The sequence below is a fragment of the Schistocerca americana genome, unplaced genomic scaffold, assembly GCF_021461395.2.
Source record: "Schistocerca americana isolate TAMUIC-IGC-003095 unplaced genomic scaffold, iqSchAmer2.1 HiC_scaffold_17, whole genome shotgun sequence".
In the NCBI taxonomy this organism is placed as follows: domain Eukaryota; kingdom Metazoa; phylum Arthropoda; class Insecta; order Orthoptera; family Acrididae; genus Schistocerca; species Schistocerca americana.
Genome location: NW_025725790.1, coordinates 7,489,519 through 7,507,524, shown reverse-complemented (window position 1 = coordinate 7,507,524; position 18,006 = coordinate 7,489,519).

Genomic DNA, 18,006 nt, shown 5'->3' with positions numbered 1-18,006 from the left:
TATTGAATCTCGACGCTAATTCAGTGTTCCATCGTCATTAAGAAGCCCTGAACGTTACAATTAACAATCAGTTTCGCTTCGGATTCGAAATTCTACACTCACAGGAGGCGGACCATAAGGTAGCCGAGGCAGCAATAGACCCTTGGAGACAAGTCGGCTGGAGGACGATGTAATGAATCTCGACGCAATTTGAGTGTTCCTTCGTCATTAGGAGGCCCTGAACGTTACAATTAATTATCATTTTTGCGTCGGATTCGAAAATCTAGAATCACAGGAGACGGACCATATGGAGCCCGAGGCAGCAATATCCCCTTGGAGACAAGTCGGCTGGAGGACGATGTATTGAATCTCGACGCAATTTGAGTGTTCCATCGTCATTAGGAGGCATTAAACGTTACAATTAAATATCAGTTTTGCGTCGGATTGTAAAACCTACACTCACAAGAGAACGACCATAAGGTGCACGAGGCAGCAATAGACTCTTGGAGACAAGTCGGCTGAATGACGATGTATTGAATCTCGACGCAATTTGAGTCTTCCATCATCATTAGGAGGCTCTGAACGTTGCAATTAGCAGTGCGTTTTGCGTCGGATTCGAATATCTGGACTCACAGGAGAACAACGATTAGGTGCCCGAGGCAGGAATAGACCCTTGGAGTGAAGTCGGCTGGAGGACGATGTATTGAATATCGTCGCCAATTGAGTGTTCCATCGTCATTAGGAGGCACTGAGCGTTACAATTAACTATCCGTTATGCGTATGATTCGAAAATCTAGACTCACAGGAGAACGACCATAAGGTGCCCGAGGCTGCAATAGACCCTTGGAGAAAAGTCGGCTGGAGGACGATGTATTGAATCTCGACGCAATTTGAGTGTTCCATCGTCATTACGAGGCCCTGAACTTTACAATTAACTATCAGTTATGCGTCGTATTCGAAAATCTAGACTCACAGGAGAACGAACACAAGGTGCCCGAGGCACCAATAGACATTTGGAGACAAGTCGGCTGGAGGACGATGTATTGTATCTCGACGCAATTTGAGTGTTCCATCGTCATTAGGAGGCCTTGAACGTTACAATTATCTATCAGTTTGCGTCTGATTCGAAAATCTAGACTCACAGGAGAACGACAAAAATGTCCCCGAGACAGCACTAGAACCTTGAAGACAAGTCGGCAGAAGGACGATGTATTGAATCTCGACGCAATTTGAGAGTTCCATCGTCATTAGTAGGCCCTGAACGTTGCAATCAACTATCAGTTATAAGTCGGAATCTAAAATGTAGACTCACAGGAGAACGACCATAAGGTGCCCGAGGGAGCAATGGACGCTTGGAGACAAGTCGGCTGAAGGACGATGTATTGAATCTCGACGCAATTTGAGTGTTCCATCGTCATTAGGAGGTCCTGAACGTTACAATTAACAATCATTTATGCGTCGGATTCGAAATTCTAGACTCACAGGAGAAGGACTATATGTGCCCGAGGCAACAATATCCCCTTGGAGACAAGTCGGCTGGAGGACGATGTATTGAATCCCGACGCAATTTGAGTGGTCCATCAGCATTAGGAGGCTCTGAACGTTACAATTAGCAGTCCGTTTTGCGTCGGATTCAAATATCTGCACTCACAGGAGAACGACGATAAGGTGCCCGAGGCAGGAATAGACCCTTGGAGACAAGTCGGCTGGAGGCCAACGTATTGAATCTCGACGCAATTTGAGTGTTCCATCGTCATTAGGAGGCCCTTGAACGTTACAATTAACTATCAGTTTTGCGTCGGATTCGAAAATGTAGAATCACCGGAGATGGACCATGTGGTGCCCAAGGCAGCAATATCCCCTTGGATACAAGTCGGCTGGAGGACGATGTATTTAATCTCGACGCAATTTGAGTTTTACATGGTCAATTGGAGGCGCTGAACGTTGCAATTAACTATCAGTTAATCGTTGGAATCGACAATCTAGACGCACAGAAGGACGACCATAGGGTGCCCGAGGCAGCAATAGAACCTTGGAGACAAGCCGGCAGAAGGACGATGTATTGGATCTCGACGCAATTTGAGTGTTCCATCGTAATTAGGAGGCACTGAATGTTACAATTAACTATCAGTTTTGCGTCGGGTTCGAAAGTCTAGGCTCACAGGAAAACGATCATAAGGTGCCCGAGGCAGCAATAGACCCTTGGAGACAAGTCTGCTGGAGGACGATGTATTGGATCTCGACGCAATTTGAGTGTTCCATCGTCATTAGGAGGCACTGAATGTTACAATTAACTATCAGTTTTTCGTCGGATTCGAAAATCTAGAGTCACAGGAGACGGACCAAGTGGCGCCCGAGGCAGCGATATCCCCTTGGAGACAAGTCGGCTGGAGGACGATGAATTGAATCTCCACGCAATTTGAGTGATCCATCGTCATTAGGAAGCCCTGAACTTTACAATTAACTATCAGTCATGCGTCGGATTCGAAAATCAAGACTCACAGGAAAACGAACACAAGGTGCCCGAGGCAGCAATAGACATTTGGAGACAAATCGGCTGGAGGCCGATGTATTGAATCTCGACGCAATTTGAGTGTTCCATCGTCATTAGGAGGCGCTGAACGTTGCAATTAACTAACAGTTATGCGTCGGATTCGAAAAACTAGACTCACAGGAGAACGACCATAAGGTGCCCGAGGCAGCAATAGACCCTTGGAGACAAGTCTGCTGGAGGCCGATGTATTGAATCTCGATGCAAATTGAGTGGTCCATCGTCATTAGGAGGCCCCGAACGTTACAAGTAACTATCAGTTTCGCATCGGAATCGAAAATCTAGACTCGCAAAAGGAGAACCATATGGTGCCCGAGGCACCAATGTCCCCTTGAAGACAAGTCGGCTGGAGGCCGATGTATTGAATCTCGACGCAATTTGAGTGTTCCATCGTCATTAGGAGGCCCTGAACGTAACAATTAACTATCAGTTTTGCGTCGGATTGTAAAATCTAGACTCACAGGAGAACGACCTTAAGGTGCTAGAGGCAGCAATAGACCCTTGGAGACAAGTCGGCTGAATGACGATGTATTGAAAGTCGACGCAATTTGAGTGTTCCATCGTCATTAGGAGGCCCTGAACGTTACAATTATCTTCAATTTCGCGTCGGATTCGAAAATCTAGACTCACAGGAGACGGATCACAAGGACCCCGAGGCAGCAATACCCCTTGGAGACAAGTCGGCTGGAGGAAGATGTATTGAACCTCGACGCAATTTCAGTGTTCCATCGTCATTAGGAGGCCCTGAAAATTGCATTTAACTATCAGTATTGGGTCGGATTCGAAAATCGTGACTCACAGGAGAACGACCATAGGGTGCCCGAGGCAGCAATAGACCCTTGGCGAAAAGTCGGCTGGAGGACGATGTATTGAATCTCGACGCAATTTGAGTGTTCCATCGTCATTAGGAGGCGCTGAACGTTGCAATTAACTATCAGTTATGCGTCGGATGCGAAAATCTAGACTCACTGGAGACGGACCATAAGGTGCCAGAGGCAGCAATATCCCCTTGGAGATCAGTCCGCTGGAGGACGATGTATTGTATCGCGATGCAATTTGAGTGCCCTATCGTCATTAGGAGGCCCTGAGCGTTACAGTTAACTATCAGTTTTGCGTCGGATTCGAAAACGTAGAATCACCTGATATGGACGATGTGGTGCCCAACCATGAGGTCTCCCTTGGAGACAAGTCGGCTGGAGGACGATGTATTGAATCTCGATGCAATTTGAGTGTTCCATCGTCATTAGGAGGCCCTGAACGTTACAATTAACTATCAGTTTCGCGTCGGATTCTTAAATCTAGACTCACAGGAGACGGACCAAATGGTGCCCGAGGCAGCAATATCCCCATGGAGACAAGTCGGCTGGTGGACTAGGTATTGAATCTCGACGCAATTTGAGTGTTCCATCGTCAGTAGGAGTCGCTGAGCGTTTTAATTAACTATCAGTTATGCGTCGGATTCGAAAATCTTGACTCACAGGAGAACGTCCATAAGGTGCCCGAGGCAGCAATGGACCCTTGGAGACAAGTCGGCTGGAGGACGATGTATTGAATCTCGACGCAATTTGAGTGTTCCATCGTCATTAGGAGGCGCTGAACGTTGCAATTAACTACCAGTTATGCGTCGGATTCGAATATCTGGACTCACAGGAGAACGACCATAAGGAGCCCGAGGCAGGAATAGACCTTTGGAGACAAATTGGCTGGAGGTCCATGTATTGAATCTCGACGCAATTTGAGTGTTCCATCGCCATTAGCAGGCGCTGAGCGTTGCAATCAACTATCAGTTATAAGTCGGAATCGAAAATGTAGACTCACAGGAGAACGACCATAAGGTGCCCGAGGGAGCAATGGACGCTTGGAGACAAGTCGGCTGAAGGACGATGTATTGAATCTCGACGCAATTTGAGTGTTCCATCGTCATTAGGAGGTCCTCAACGTTACAATTAAAAATCAGTTATGCATCGGATTCGAAATTCTAGACTCACAGGAGAAGGACTATATGTGCCCGAGGCAGCAATATCCCCTTGGTGTCAAGTCGGCTGGCGGACGATGTATTGAATCTCGACGAAATTTGAGTGGTCCATCAGCATTAGGAGGCTCTGAACGTTACAATTAGCAGACCGTTTTGCGTCGGATTCAAATATCTGGACTCACAGGAGAGCGACGATAAGGTGCCCGAGGCAGGAATAGACCTTTAGAGACAAGTCGGCTGGAGGCCAACGTATTGAACCTCGACGCAATTTGAGTGTTCCATCGTCATTAGGAGGCCCTGATCGTTACAATTAACTATCAGTTTTGCGTCGGATTCGAAAATGTACAATCACCGGAGATTCACCATGTGGTGCCCAAGGCAGCAATATCCCCTTGGATACAAGTCGGCTGGAGGACGATGTATTGAATCTCGACGCAATTTGAGTGTTACATGGTCAATTGGAGGCGCTGAACGTTGCAATTAACTATCAGTTATTCGTCGGAATCGACAATCTAGACTCACAGAAGGACGCCCATAGGGTGCCCGAGGCAGCAATAGAACCTTGGAGACAAGTCGGCAGAAGGACGATGTATTGGATCTCGACGCAATTTAAGTGTTCCATCGTCATTAGGAGGCACTGAATGTTACAATTAACTATCAGTTTTGCGTCGGGTTCACAAGTCTAGACTCACAGGAAAACGAACATAAGGTGTCCGAGGCAGCAATAGACCCTTGGAAACAATTCGGCTGGAGGACGATGTATTGGATCTCGACGCAATTTGGGTGTTCCATCTTCATTAGGAGGCACTGAATGTTACAATTAACTATCAGTTTTTCGTCGGATTCGAAAATCTAGAATCACCGGAGATGGACCATGTGGTGCCCAAGGCAGAAATATCCCCTAGGATACAAGTCGCCTGGAGGACGATGTATTGAATCTCGACGCAATTTGAGTGTTACATGGTCAATTGGAGGCTTTGAACGTTACAATTAACTATCAGTTTTGCGTCGGATTGTAAAATCTAGACTCACAGGAGAACGACCTTAAGGTGCTAGAGGCAGCAATAGACGCTTGGAGACAAGTCGGCTGAATGACGATGTATTGAAATTCGACGCAATTTGACTGTTCCATCGTCATTAGGAGGCCCTGAACGTTACAATTATCTTCAGTTTCGCATCGGATTCGAAAATCTAGACTCACAGGAGACGGATCACAAGGACCCCGAGGCAGCAATACCCCTTGGAGACAAGTCGGCTGGAGAAGATGTTTTGAACCTCGACGCAATTTGAGTGTTCCTTCGTCATTAGGAGGCACTGAATGTTACAATTAACTATCAGTTTTGCGTCGGGTTCGAAAGCCTACACTCACAGCAAAACGATCATAAGGTGCCCGAGGCAGCAATAGACCCTTGGAGACAAGTCGGCTGGAGGACGATGTATTGGATCTCGACGCAATTTGAGTGTTCCATCGTCATTAGGAGGCACTGAATGTTACAATTAACTAACAGTTTCGCATCGGAATCGAAAATCTAGACTCGCAGGAAAAGAACCATATGGTGCCCGAGGCAGCAATGTCCCCTTGGAGACAAGTCGGCTGGAGGCCGATGTATTGAATCTCGACGCAATTTGAGTGCTCCATCGTCATTAGGTGGCCCTGAACGTTACAATTAACTATCAGTTACGCGTCGTATTTGATAATCTAGACTCACAGGGGAACGAACACAAGGTGCCCGAGGCAGCAATAGACATTTGGAGACAAGTCGGCTGGAGGACGATGTATTGTATCTCGACGCAATTTGAGTGTTCCATCGTCATTAGGAGGCCCTGAACGTTACAATTATCTATCAGTTTGCGTCTGATTCGAAAATCTAGACTCACAGGAGAACGACCAAAATGTCCCCGAGACAGCACTAGAACCTTGAAGACAAGTCGGCAGAAGGACGATGTATTGAATCTCGACGCAATTTGAGTGTTCCATCGTCATTAGTAGGCCCTGAACGTTGCAATCAACTATCAGTTATAAGTCGGAATCGAAAATGTAGACTCACAGGAGAACGACCATAAGGTGCCCGAGGGAGCAATGGACGCTTGGAGACAAATCGGCTGAAGGACGATGTATTGAATCTCGACGCAATTTGAGTGTTCCATCGTCATTAGGAGGTCCTGAACGTTACAATTAACAATCATTTATGCGTCGGATTCGAAATTCTAGACTCACAGGAGAAGGACTATATGTGCCCGAGGCAACAATATCCCCTTGGATACAAGTCGGCTGGAGGACGATGTATTTAATCTCGACGCAATTTGAGTGTTACATGGTCAATTGGAGGCGCTGAACGTTGCAATTAGCTATCAGTTATTCGTCGGAATCGACAATCTAGACGCACAGAAGGACGACCATAGGGTGCCCGAGGCAGCAATAGAACCTTGGAGGCAAGCCGGCAGAAGGACGATGTATTGGATCTCGACGCAATTTGAGTGTTCCATCGTCATTAGGAGGCACTGAATGTTACAATTAACTATCAGTTTTGCGTCGGGTTCGAAAGTCTAGGCTCACAGGAAAAAGATCATAAGGTGCCCGAGGCAGCAATAGACCCTTGGAGACAAGTCTGCTGGAGGACGATGTATTGGATCTCGACGCAATTTGAGTGATCCATCGTCATTAGGAAGCCCTGAACTTTACAATTAACTATCAGTCATGCGTCGGATTCGAAAATCTAGACTCACAGGAAAACGAACACAAGGTGCCCGAGGCAGCAATAGACATTTGGAGACAAGTCGGCTGGAGGCCGATGTATTGAATCTCGACGCAATTTGAGTGTTCCATCGTCATTAGGAGGCCCTGAACGTTACAATTATCTTCAGTTTCGCGTCGGATTCTTAAATCTAGACTCACAGGAGACGGACCAAATGGTGCCCGAGGCAGCAATATCCCCTTGGATATCAGTCCGCTGGAGGACGATGTATTGTATCGCGATGCAATTTGAGTGCCCTATCGTCATTAGGAGGCCCTGAACGTTACAATTAACTATCAGTTTTGCGTCGGATTCGAAAATGTAGAATCACCTGATATGGACCATGTGGTGCCCAACCATGAGGTCTCCCCTTGGAGACAAGTCGGCTGGAGGACGATGTATTGAATCTCGATGCAATTTCAGTGTTCCATCGTCATTAGGAGGCCCTGAACTTTACAATTAACTATCAGTTTCGCGTCGGATTCTTAAATCTAGACTCACAGGAGACGGACCAAATGGTGCCCGAGGCAGCAATTTCCCCATGGAGACAAGTCGGCTGGTGGACTAGGTATTGAATCTCGACGCAATTTGAGTGTTCCATCGTCAGTAGGAGTCGCTGAGCGTTTTAATTAACTATCAGTTATGCGTCGGATTCGAGAATCTTGACTCACAGGAGAACGTCCATAAGGTGCCCGAGGCAGCAATAGACCCTTGGAGACAAGTCGGCTGGAGGACGATGTATTGAATCTCGACGCAATTTGAGTGTTCCATCGTCATTAGGAGGCGCTAAACGTTGCAATTAACTATCAGTTATGCGTCGGATTCGAAAATCTGGACTCACAGGAGAACGACCATAAGGAGCCCGAGGCAGGAATAGACCTTTGGAGACAAATTGGCTGGAGGTCCATGTATTGAATCTCGACGCAATTTGAGTGTTCCATCGCCATTAGCAGACGCTGAGCGTTGCAATCAACATTCAGTTATAAGTCGGAATCGAAAATGTAGACTCACAGGAGAACGACCATAAGGTGCCCGAGGGAGCAATGGACGCTTGGAGACAAGTCGGCTGAAGGACGATGTATTGAATCTCGACGCAATTTGAGTGTTCCATCGTCATTAGGAGGTCCTGAACGTTACAATTAACAATCAGTTATGCATCGGATTCGAAATTCTAGACTCACAGGAGAAGGACTATATGTGCCCGAGGCAGCAATATCCCCTTGGAGTCAAGTCGGCTGGCGGACGATGTATTGAATCTCGACGAAATTTGAGTGGTCCATCAGCATTAGGAGGCTCTGAACGTTACAATTAGCAGTCCGTTTTGCGTCGGATTCAAATATCTGGACTCACAGGAGAACGACGATAAGGTGCCCGAGGCAGGAATAGACCTTTGGAGACAAGTCGGCTGGAGGCCAACGTATTGAATCTCGACGCAATTTGAGTGTTCCATCGTCATTAGGAGGCCCTGATCGTTACAATTAACTATCAGTTTTGCGTCGGATTCGAAAATGTAGAATCACCGGAGATGGACCATGTGGTGCCCAAGGCAGCAATATCCCCTTGGATACAAGTCGGCAGAAGGAAGATGTATTGGATCTCGACGCAATTTAAGTGTTCCATCGTCATTAGGAGGCACTGAATGTTACAATTAACTATCATTTTGGCGTCGGGTTCAAAAGTCTAGACTCACAGGAAAACGAACATAAGGTGCCCGAGGCAGCAATAGACCCTTGGAAACAATTCGGCTGGAGGACGATGTATTGGATCTCGACGCAATTTGGGTGTTCCATCGTCATTAGGAGGCACTGAATGTTACAATTAACTATCAGTTTTTCGTCGGATTCGAAAATCTAGAATCACCGGAGATGGACAATTTGGTGCCCAAGGCAGCAATATCCCCTTGGATACAAGTCGGCTGGAGGACGATGTATTGAATCTCGACGCTATTTGAGTGTTACATGGTCAATTGGAGGCCTTGAACGTTACAATTAACTATCAGTTTTGCGTCGGATTGTAAAATCTAGACTCACAGGAGAACGACCTTAAGGTGCTAGAGGCAGCAATAGACCCTTGGAGACAAGTCGGCTGAATGACGATGTATTGAAAATCCACGCAATTTGACTGTTCCATCGTCATTAGGATTCCCTGAACGTTACAATTATCTTCAGTTTCGCGTCGGATTCGAAAATCTAGACTCACAGGAGACGGATCACAGGGACCCCGAGGCAGCAATACCCCTTGGAGACAAGTCGGCTGGAGGAAGATGTATTGAACCTCGACGCAATTTGAGTGTTCCTTCGTCATTAGGAGGCACTGAATGTTACAATTAACTATCAGTTTTGCGTCGGGTTCGAAAGTCTACACTCACAGCAAAACGATCATAAGGTGCCCGAGGCAGCAATAGACCCTTGGAGACAAGTCGGCTGGAGGACGATGTATTGGATCTCGACGCAATTTGAGTGTTCCATCGTCATTAGGAGGCACTGAATGTTACAATTAACTATCAGTTTTTCGTCGGATTCGAAAATCTAGAGTCACAGGAGACGGACCATGTGGTGCCCGAGGCAGCGATATCCCCTTGGAGACAAGTCGGCTGGAGGACGATTAATTGAATCTCGACGCAATTTGAGTGTTCCATCGTCATTAGGAAGCCCTGAACTTTACAATTAACTATCAGTTATGCGTCGGATTCGAAAATCTAGACTCACAGGAAAACGAACACAAGGTGCCCGAGACAGCAACAGACATTTGGATACTAGTCGGCTGGAGGAAGATGTATTGAATCTCGACGCAATTTGAGTGTTCCTTCGTCATTAGGAGGCGCTGAACGTTGCAATTAACTAACAGTTATGCGTCGGATTCGAAAAACTAGACTCACAGGAGAACGACCATAAGGTACCGGAGGCAGCAATAGACCCTTGGAGACAAGTCTGCTGGAGGCCGATGTATTGAATTTCGACGCAAATTGAGTAGTCCATCGTCATTAGGAGGCCCTGAACGTTACAATTAACTATCAGTTTCGCATCGGAATCGAAAATCTAGACTCGCAGGAGAAGAACCATATGGTGCCCGAGGCAGCAATGTCCCCTTGGAGACAAGTCGGCTGGAGGCCGATGTATTGAATCTCGACGCAATTTGAGTGCTCCATCGTCATTAGGAGGCCCTGAACGTTACAATTAACTATCAGTTTTGCGTCGGATTCGAAAATCTAGACTCACAGGAGACGGATCACAAGGACCCCGAGGCAGCAATACCCCTTGGAGACAAGTCGGCTGGAGGAAGATGTATTGAACCTCGACGCAATTTGAGTGTTCCATCGTCATTAGGTGGCCCTGTAAATTGCATTTAACTATCAGTATTGCGTCGGATTCGAAAATCGTGACTCACAGGAGAACGAACAATAGGTGCCCGAGGCAGCAATAGACCCTTGGAGAAAAGTCGGCTGAAGGACGATGTATTGAATCTCGACGCAATTAGAGTGTTCCATCGTCATTAGGAGGCCCTGAACTTTACAATTAACTATCAGTCATGCGTCGTATTCGAAAATCTAGACTCATAGGAGAACGACCACAAGGTGCCCGAGGCAGCAATTGACATTTGGAGACAAGTCATCTGGAGGCCGATGTATTGAATCTCGACGCAATTTGAGTGTTCCGTCGTCATTAGGAGGCGCTGAACGTTGCAATTAACTATCAGTTATGCGTCGGATTCGAAAATCTAGACTCACTGGAGACAGACCACAAGGTGCCAGAGTCAGCAATATCCCCTTGGTGAACAGTCCGCTGGAGGACGATGTATTGAATCGCGACGCAATTTGAGTGTCCTATCGTCATTAGGAGGCCCTGAACGTTACAATTAACTATCAGTTTTGCGACGGATTCGAAAATGTAGAATCACCTTATATGGACCATGTGGTGCCCAACCATGAGGTCCCCCCTCGGAGACAAGTCGGCTGGAGGACGATGTATTGAATCTCGATGCAATTTGAGTGTTCCATCGTCATTAGGAGGCCCTGATCGTTACAATTAACTGTCAGTTTCGCGTCGGATTCTTAAATCTAGACTCACAGGAGACGGACCAAATGGTGCCCGAGGCAGCAATATCCCCATAGAGACAAGTCGGCTGGAGGACTAGGAATTGAATCTCGACGCAATTTGAGTGTTCCATCGCCAGTAGGAGTCGCTGAGCGTTTTAATTAACTATCAGTTATGCGTCGGATTCGAGAATCTTGACTCACAGGAGAACGTCCATAAGGTGCCCGAGGCAGCAATAGACCCTTGGAGACAAGTCGGCTGGAGTACAATGTATTGAATCTCGACGCAATTTGAGTGTTCCATCGTCATTAGGAGGCACTGAACTTTACAATTAACTATTAGTTATGCGTCGGATTCTAAAATCTAGACTCATAGGAGAACGACCACAAGGTGCCCGAGGGAGCAATAGACATTTGGTGTCAAGTCGGCTGGAGGCCGATGTATTGAATCTCGACGCAATTTGAGTGTTCCATCGTCATTAGGAGGCGCGGAACGTTGTAATTAACTATCAGTTTTGCGTCGGATTCGAAAATCTGGACTCACAGGAGAACGACCATAAGGTGCCCGAGGCAGGAATAGACCCTTGGAGTCAAATTGGCTGGAGGCCAATGTATTGAATCTCGACGCAAATTGAGTGTTCCATCGACATTAGGAGGCGCTGAGCGTTACAATTAACTATCAGTTATGCGTCGGATACGAAAATCATGACTCACAGGAGAACGACAATAAGGTGCCCGAGGCAGCAATAGACCCTTGGAGAGAAGTCTGCTGGAGGACGATGTATTGAATCGCGACGCAATTTCAGTGTTCCATCGTCTTTAGGAGGCCCTGAACTTAACAATTAACTATCAGTTATGCGACGTATTCGAAAATCTAGACTCACAGGAGAACGACCACAAGCTGCCCGAGGCAGCAATAGACATTAGGAGACAAGTCGGATGGAGGCCAATGTATTGAATCTCGACGCAATTTGAGTGTTACATGGTCAATAGGAGGCGCTGAACGTTGCAATTAACTATCAGTTGTCTAGACTCACAGAAGGACGACCATAGGGTGACCGAGGCAGCAATAGAACCTTGGAGACAAGTCGGCAGAAGGACGATGTATTGAATCTCGAAGCAATTTGAGTGTTCCATCGTCATTCAAAGGCCCTGAACGTTACAAATAACAATCAGTTTCGCATCGGATTCGAAAATCTAGACTCACAGGAGAACGAGCACAAGCTGCCCGAGGCAGCAATAGACATTAGGAGACAAGTCGGATGGAGGCCGATGTATTGAATCTCGACGCAATTTGAGTGTTACATGGTCAATAGGAGGCGCTGAACGTTGCAATTAACTATCAGTTATCTAGACTCACAGGAGACGGACCATAAGTTGCCCGAGGCAGCAATGTCCCCTTGGAGACAAGTCGGCTCGAGGCCGATATATTGAATCTCGACGCAATTTGAGTGTTCCACCGCCATTAGGACGCACTGAATGTTACAATTAACTATCAGTTTTTAGTCGTATTCGACAATCTAGAGTCACAGGAGACGGACCATATGGTGCCCGAGGCAGCAATATCCCCTTGGAGATCAGCCCGCTGGAGGACGATGTAATGCATCGCGACGCAATTTGAGTGCCCCACTGTCATTAGGAGGCCCTGAGCGTTACAATTAACTATCAGTTTTGCGTCGGATTCGAAAATGTAGATTCACCGGAGACGGACCATGTGGTGCCCGAGGAAGCGATATCCCCTTGGAGACAAGTCGGCTGGAGGACGATGTATTGAATCTCGACGCAGTTTGAGTGTTCCATCGTCATTAGGTAGCCCTGAACTTTACAATTAACTATCAGTTATGCGTCGGATTCGAAAATCAAGACTCACAGGAAAACGAACACAAGGTGCCCGTGGCAGCAATAGACATTTGGAGACAAGTCGGCTGGAGGTCGATGTATTGAATCTCGACGCAATTTGAGTGTTCCATCGTAATTAGGAGGCGCTGAACGTTGCAATTAACTAACAGTTATGCGTCGGATTCGAAAAACTAGACTGACAGGAGAACGACCATAAGGTGCCCGAGGCACCAATAAACCCTTGGAGACAAGTCTGCTGGAGGCCGATGTAGTGAATCTCGACGCAACTTGATGTTCATCGTCATTAGGTGGCCCTGAACGTTACAATTAACTATCAGTTACGCATCGGAAACGAAAATCTAGACTCGCAGGAGAAGAACCATATGATGCCCGAGGCAGCAAGTCCCCTTGGAGACAAGTCGGCTGGAGGACGCTGTATTGAATCTCGACGCAATTTGAGTGTTCCATCGTCATTAGGAGGCCCTGAACGTTACAATTTACTATCAGTTTTGCGTCGGATTCTAAAATCTAGACTCACAGGAGAACGACCATAAGGTGCCCGAGGCAGGAATAGACCCTTGGAGTCAAATTGGCTGGAGGCCAATGTATTGAATCTCGACGCAATTTGAGTGTTCCATCGACATTAGGAGGCGCTGAGCGTTACAATTAACTATCAGTTATGCGTCGGATACGAAAATCATGACTCACAGGAGAACGACAATAAGGTGCCCGAGGCAGCAATAGACCCTTAGAGAGAAGTCTGCTGGAGGACGATGTATTGAATCGCGACGCAATTTCAGTGTTCCATCGTCTTTAGGAGGCCCTGAACTTAACAATTAACTATCAGTTATGCGTCGTATTCGAAAATCTAGACTCACAGGAGAACGACCACAAGCTGCCCGAGGCAGCAATAGACATTAGGAGACAAGTCGGATGGAGGCCGATGTATTGAATCTCGACGCAATTTGAGTGTTACATGGTCAATAGGAGGCGCTGAACGTTGCAATTAACTATCAGTTATCTAGACTCACAGAAGGACGACCATAGGGTGACCGAGGCAGCAATAGAACCTTGGAGACAAGTCGGCAGAAGGACGATGTATTGAATCTCGAAGCAATTTGAGTGTTCCATCGTCATTCAGAGGCCCTGAACGTTACAAATAACAATCAGTTTCGCATCGGATTCGAAAATCTAGACTCACAGGAGAACGACCACAAGCTGCCCGAGGCAGCAATAGACATTAGGAGACAAGTCGGATGGAGGCCGATGTATTGAATCTCGACGCAATTTGAGTGTTACATGGTCAATAGGAGGCGTTGAACGTTGCAATTAACTATCAACTATCTAGACTCACAGGAGACGGACCATAAGTTGCCCGAGGCAGCAATGTCCCCTTGGAGACAAGTCGGCTCGAGGCCGATATATTGAATCTCGACGCTATTTGAGTGTTCCACCGCCATTAGGACGCACTGAATGTTACAATTAACTATCAGTTTTTAGTCGGATTCGACAATCTAGAGTCACAGGAGACGGACCATATGGTGCCCGAGGCAGCAATATCCCCTTGGAGATCAGCCCGCTGGAGGACGATGTAATGCATCGCGACGCAATTTGAGTGCCCCACTGTCATTAGGAGGCCCTGAGCGTTACAATTAACTATCAGTTTTGCGTCGGATTCGAAAAACTAGACTGACAGGAGAACGACCAAAAGGTGCCCGAGGCACCAATAAACCCTTGGAGACAAGTCTGCTGGAGGCCGATGTAGTGAATCTCGACGCAACTTGATGTCCATCGTCATTAGGTGGCCCTGAACGTTACAATTAACTATCAGTTACGCATCGGAAACGAAAATCTAGACTCGCAGGAGAAGAACCATATGATGCCCGAGGCAGCAAGTCCCCTTGGAGACAAGTCGGCTGGAGGACGCTGTATTGAATCTCGACGCAATTTCAGTGTTACATCGTCATTAGGAGGCCCTGAACGTTACAATTAACTATCAGTTTTGCGTCGGATTCTAAAATCTAGACTCACAGGAGGACGACCTTAAGGTGTCCGATGCAGCAATAGACCCTTGGAGACAAGTCGGCTGAATGACGATGTATTGACATTCGACGCAATTTGAGTGTTCCATCGTCATTAGGAGGCACTGAATGTTACAATTAACTATCAGTTTTGCGTCGGGTTCGAAAGTCTACACTCACAGCAAAACGATCATAAGGTGCCCGAGGCAGCAATAGACTCTTGGAGACAAGTCGGCTGGAGGACGATGTATTGGATCTCGACGCAATTTGAGTGTTCCATCGTCATTAGGAGGCACTGAATGTTACAATTAACTATCAGTTTTTCGTCGGATTCGAAAATCTAGAGTCACAGGAGACGGACCATGTGGTGCCCGAGGCAGCGATATCCCCTTGGAGACAAGTCGGCTGGAGGACGATGAATTGAATCTCGACGCAATTTGAGTGTTCCATCGTCATTAGGAAGCCCTGAACTTTACAATTAACTATCAGTTATGCGTCGGATTCGAAAATCTAGACTCACAGGAAAACGAACACAAGGTGCCCGAGGCAGCAATAGACATTTGGAGACTAGTCGGCTGGAGGAAGATGTATTGAATCTCGACGCAATTTGAGTGTACCATCGTCCTTAGGAGGCGCTGAACGTTGCAATTAACTAACAGTTATGCGTCGGATTCGAAAAACTAGACTCACAGGAGAATGACCACAAGGTGCCGGAGGCAGCAATAGACCCTTGGAGACAAGTCGGCTGGAGGCCGATGTATTGAATCTCGACGCAAATTGAGTGTTCCATCGTCATTAGGAGGCCCTGAACGTTACAATTATCTTCAGTTTCGCGTCGGATTCGAAAATCTAGACTCACAGGAGACGGATCACAAGGACCCCGAGGCAGCAATACCCCTTGGAGACAAGTCGGCTGGAGGAAGATGTATTGAACCTCGACGCAATTTGAGTGTTCCATCGTCATTAGGTGGCCCTGTAAATTGCATTTAACTATCAGTATTGCGTCGGATTCGAAAATCGTGACTCACAGGAGAACGAACATAAGGTGCCCGAGGCAGTAATAGACCCTTGGAGAAAAGTCGGCTGGAGGACGATGTATTGAATCTCGTCGCAATTTGAGTGTTCCATCGTCATTAGGAGGCCCTGAACTTTACAATTAACTATCAGTTATGCGTCGTAGTCGAAAATCTAGACTCATAGGAGAACGACCACAAGGTGCCCGAGGCAGCAATTGACATTTGGAGACAAGTCATCTGGAGGCCGAGGTATTGAATCTCGACGCAATTTGAGTGTTCCATCGTCATTAGGAGGCGCTGAACGTTGCAATTAACTATCAGTTATGCGTCGGATTGGAAAATCTAGACTCACTGGAGACGGACGAAATGGTGCGCGAGGAAGCAATGACCCCTTGGAGAGAAGTCGGCTGGAGGACGATGTATTGAATCTCGACGCAATTTGAGAGTTCCATCGTCATTAAGATGCCCTGAACGTTACAATTAACTATCAGTTTTGCGTCGGTTTCTAAAATCTAGACTCAGAGGAGAACGACCATAAGGCGCCCGAGGGAGCAATATACGCTTGGAGACAAGTCGGCTGAAGGAAGATGTATTGAATCTCGACGCAATTTGAGTGTTCCATCGTCATTAGGAGGTCCTGAACGTTACAATAAACTAACAGTTTTGCGTCGGATTCGAAATTCTAGACGCACAGGAGAAGGACTACATGGTGCCGAGGCAGCAATTTCCCCTTGGAGACAAGTCGGCTGGAGGACGATGTATTGAATCTCGACTCAATTTGAGTGTTCCATCATCATTAGGAGGCTCTGAACGTTTCAATTAGAAGTCCGTTTTGAGTCGGATTCGAATATCTGGACTCACAGGAGGACGACGATAAGCTGCCCGAGGCAGGAATAGACCCTTGGAGACAAGTCGGCTTGAGGACGATGTATTGAATCTCGACGCAATTTGAGTGTTCCATCGTCATTGGGAGGCGCTGAACGTTGCAATTAACTATCAGTTATGCGCCGGATTCGAAAATATAGACTCACTGGAGACGGACAATAAGGTGCCCGAGGCAGCAATATCCCCTTGGAGACCAGTCCGCTGGAGGACGATGTATTGAACGCGACGCAATTTCTGTGCCCTATCGCCCTTAGGAGGCCCTGAACGTTACAATTAACAATCAGTTATGCGTCGGATTCGAAAATCTAGACTCACAGGAGAACGACCACAAGGTGCCCGAGGAAGCAATAGACATTTGAAGACAAGTCGGCGGGAGGACGATGTATTGAATCTCGACGCAATTTGAGTGTTCCATCGTCATTAGGAGGCCCTGATCTTCACAATTAACTATCAGTTATGCGTCGGACTCGAAAATCTAGACTCACAGGAGAACGACCACAAGGTGCCCAAGGGAGCAATAGACATTTGGAGTCAAGTCGGCTGGAGGCCGATGTATTGAATCTCGACGCAATTTGAGTGTTCCATCGTCATTAGGAGGCACTGAACGTTGTAATTAACTACCAGTTTTGCGTCGGATTCGAAAATGTAGAATCACCGGAGATTGACCATGTGGTGCCCAAGCCAGCAATATCCCCTTGGAGACAAGTCTGCTGGAGGACGATGTATGGATCTCGACTCAATTTGAGTGTTCCATCGTCATTTGGAGGCACTGCGTGTTACAATAAACTATCAGTTATGTGTCGGATACGAAAATCTAGACTCACAGGAGAACGACCATAAGGTGCCCGAGGCAGCATTAGACCCTTGGAGACAAGTCGGCTGGAGGACGATGTATTGAATCTCGACGCAATTTCAGTGTTCCATCGTCATTAGGAGGCCCTGAACTTTACAATTAAGTACCAGTTATGCGTC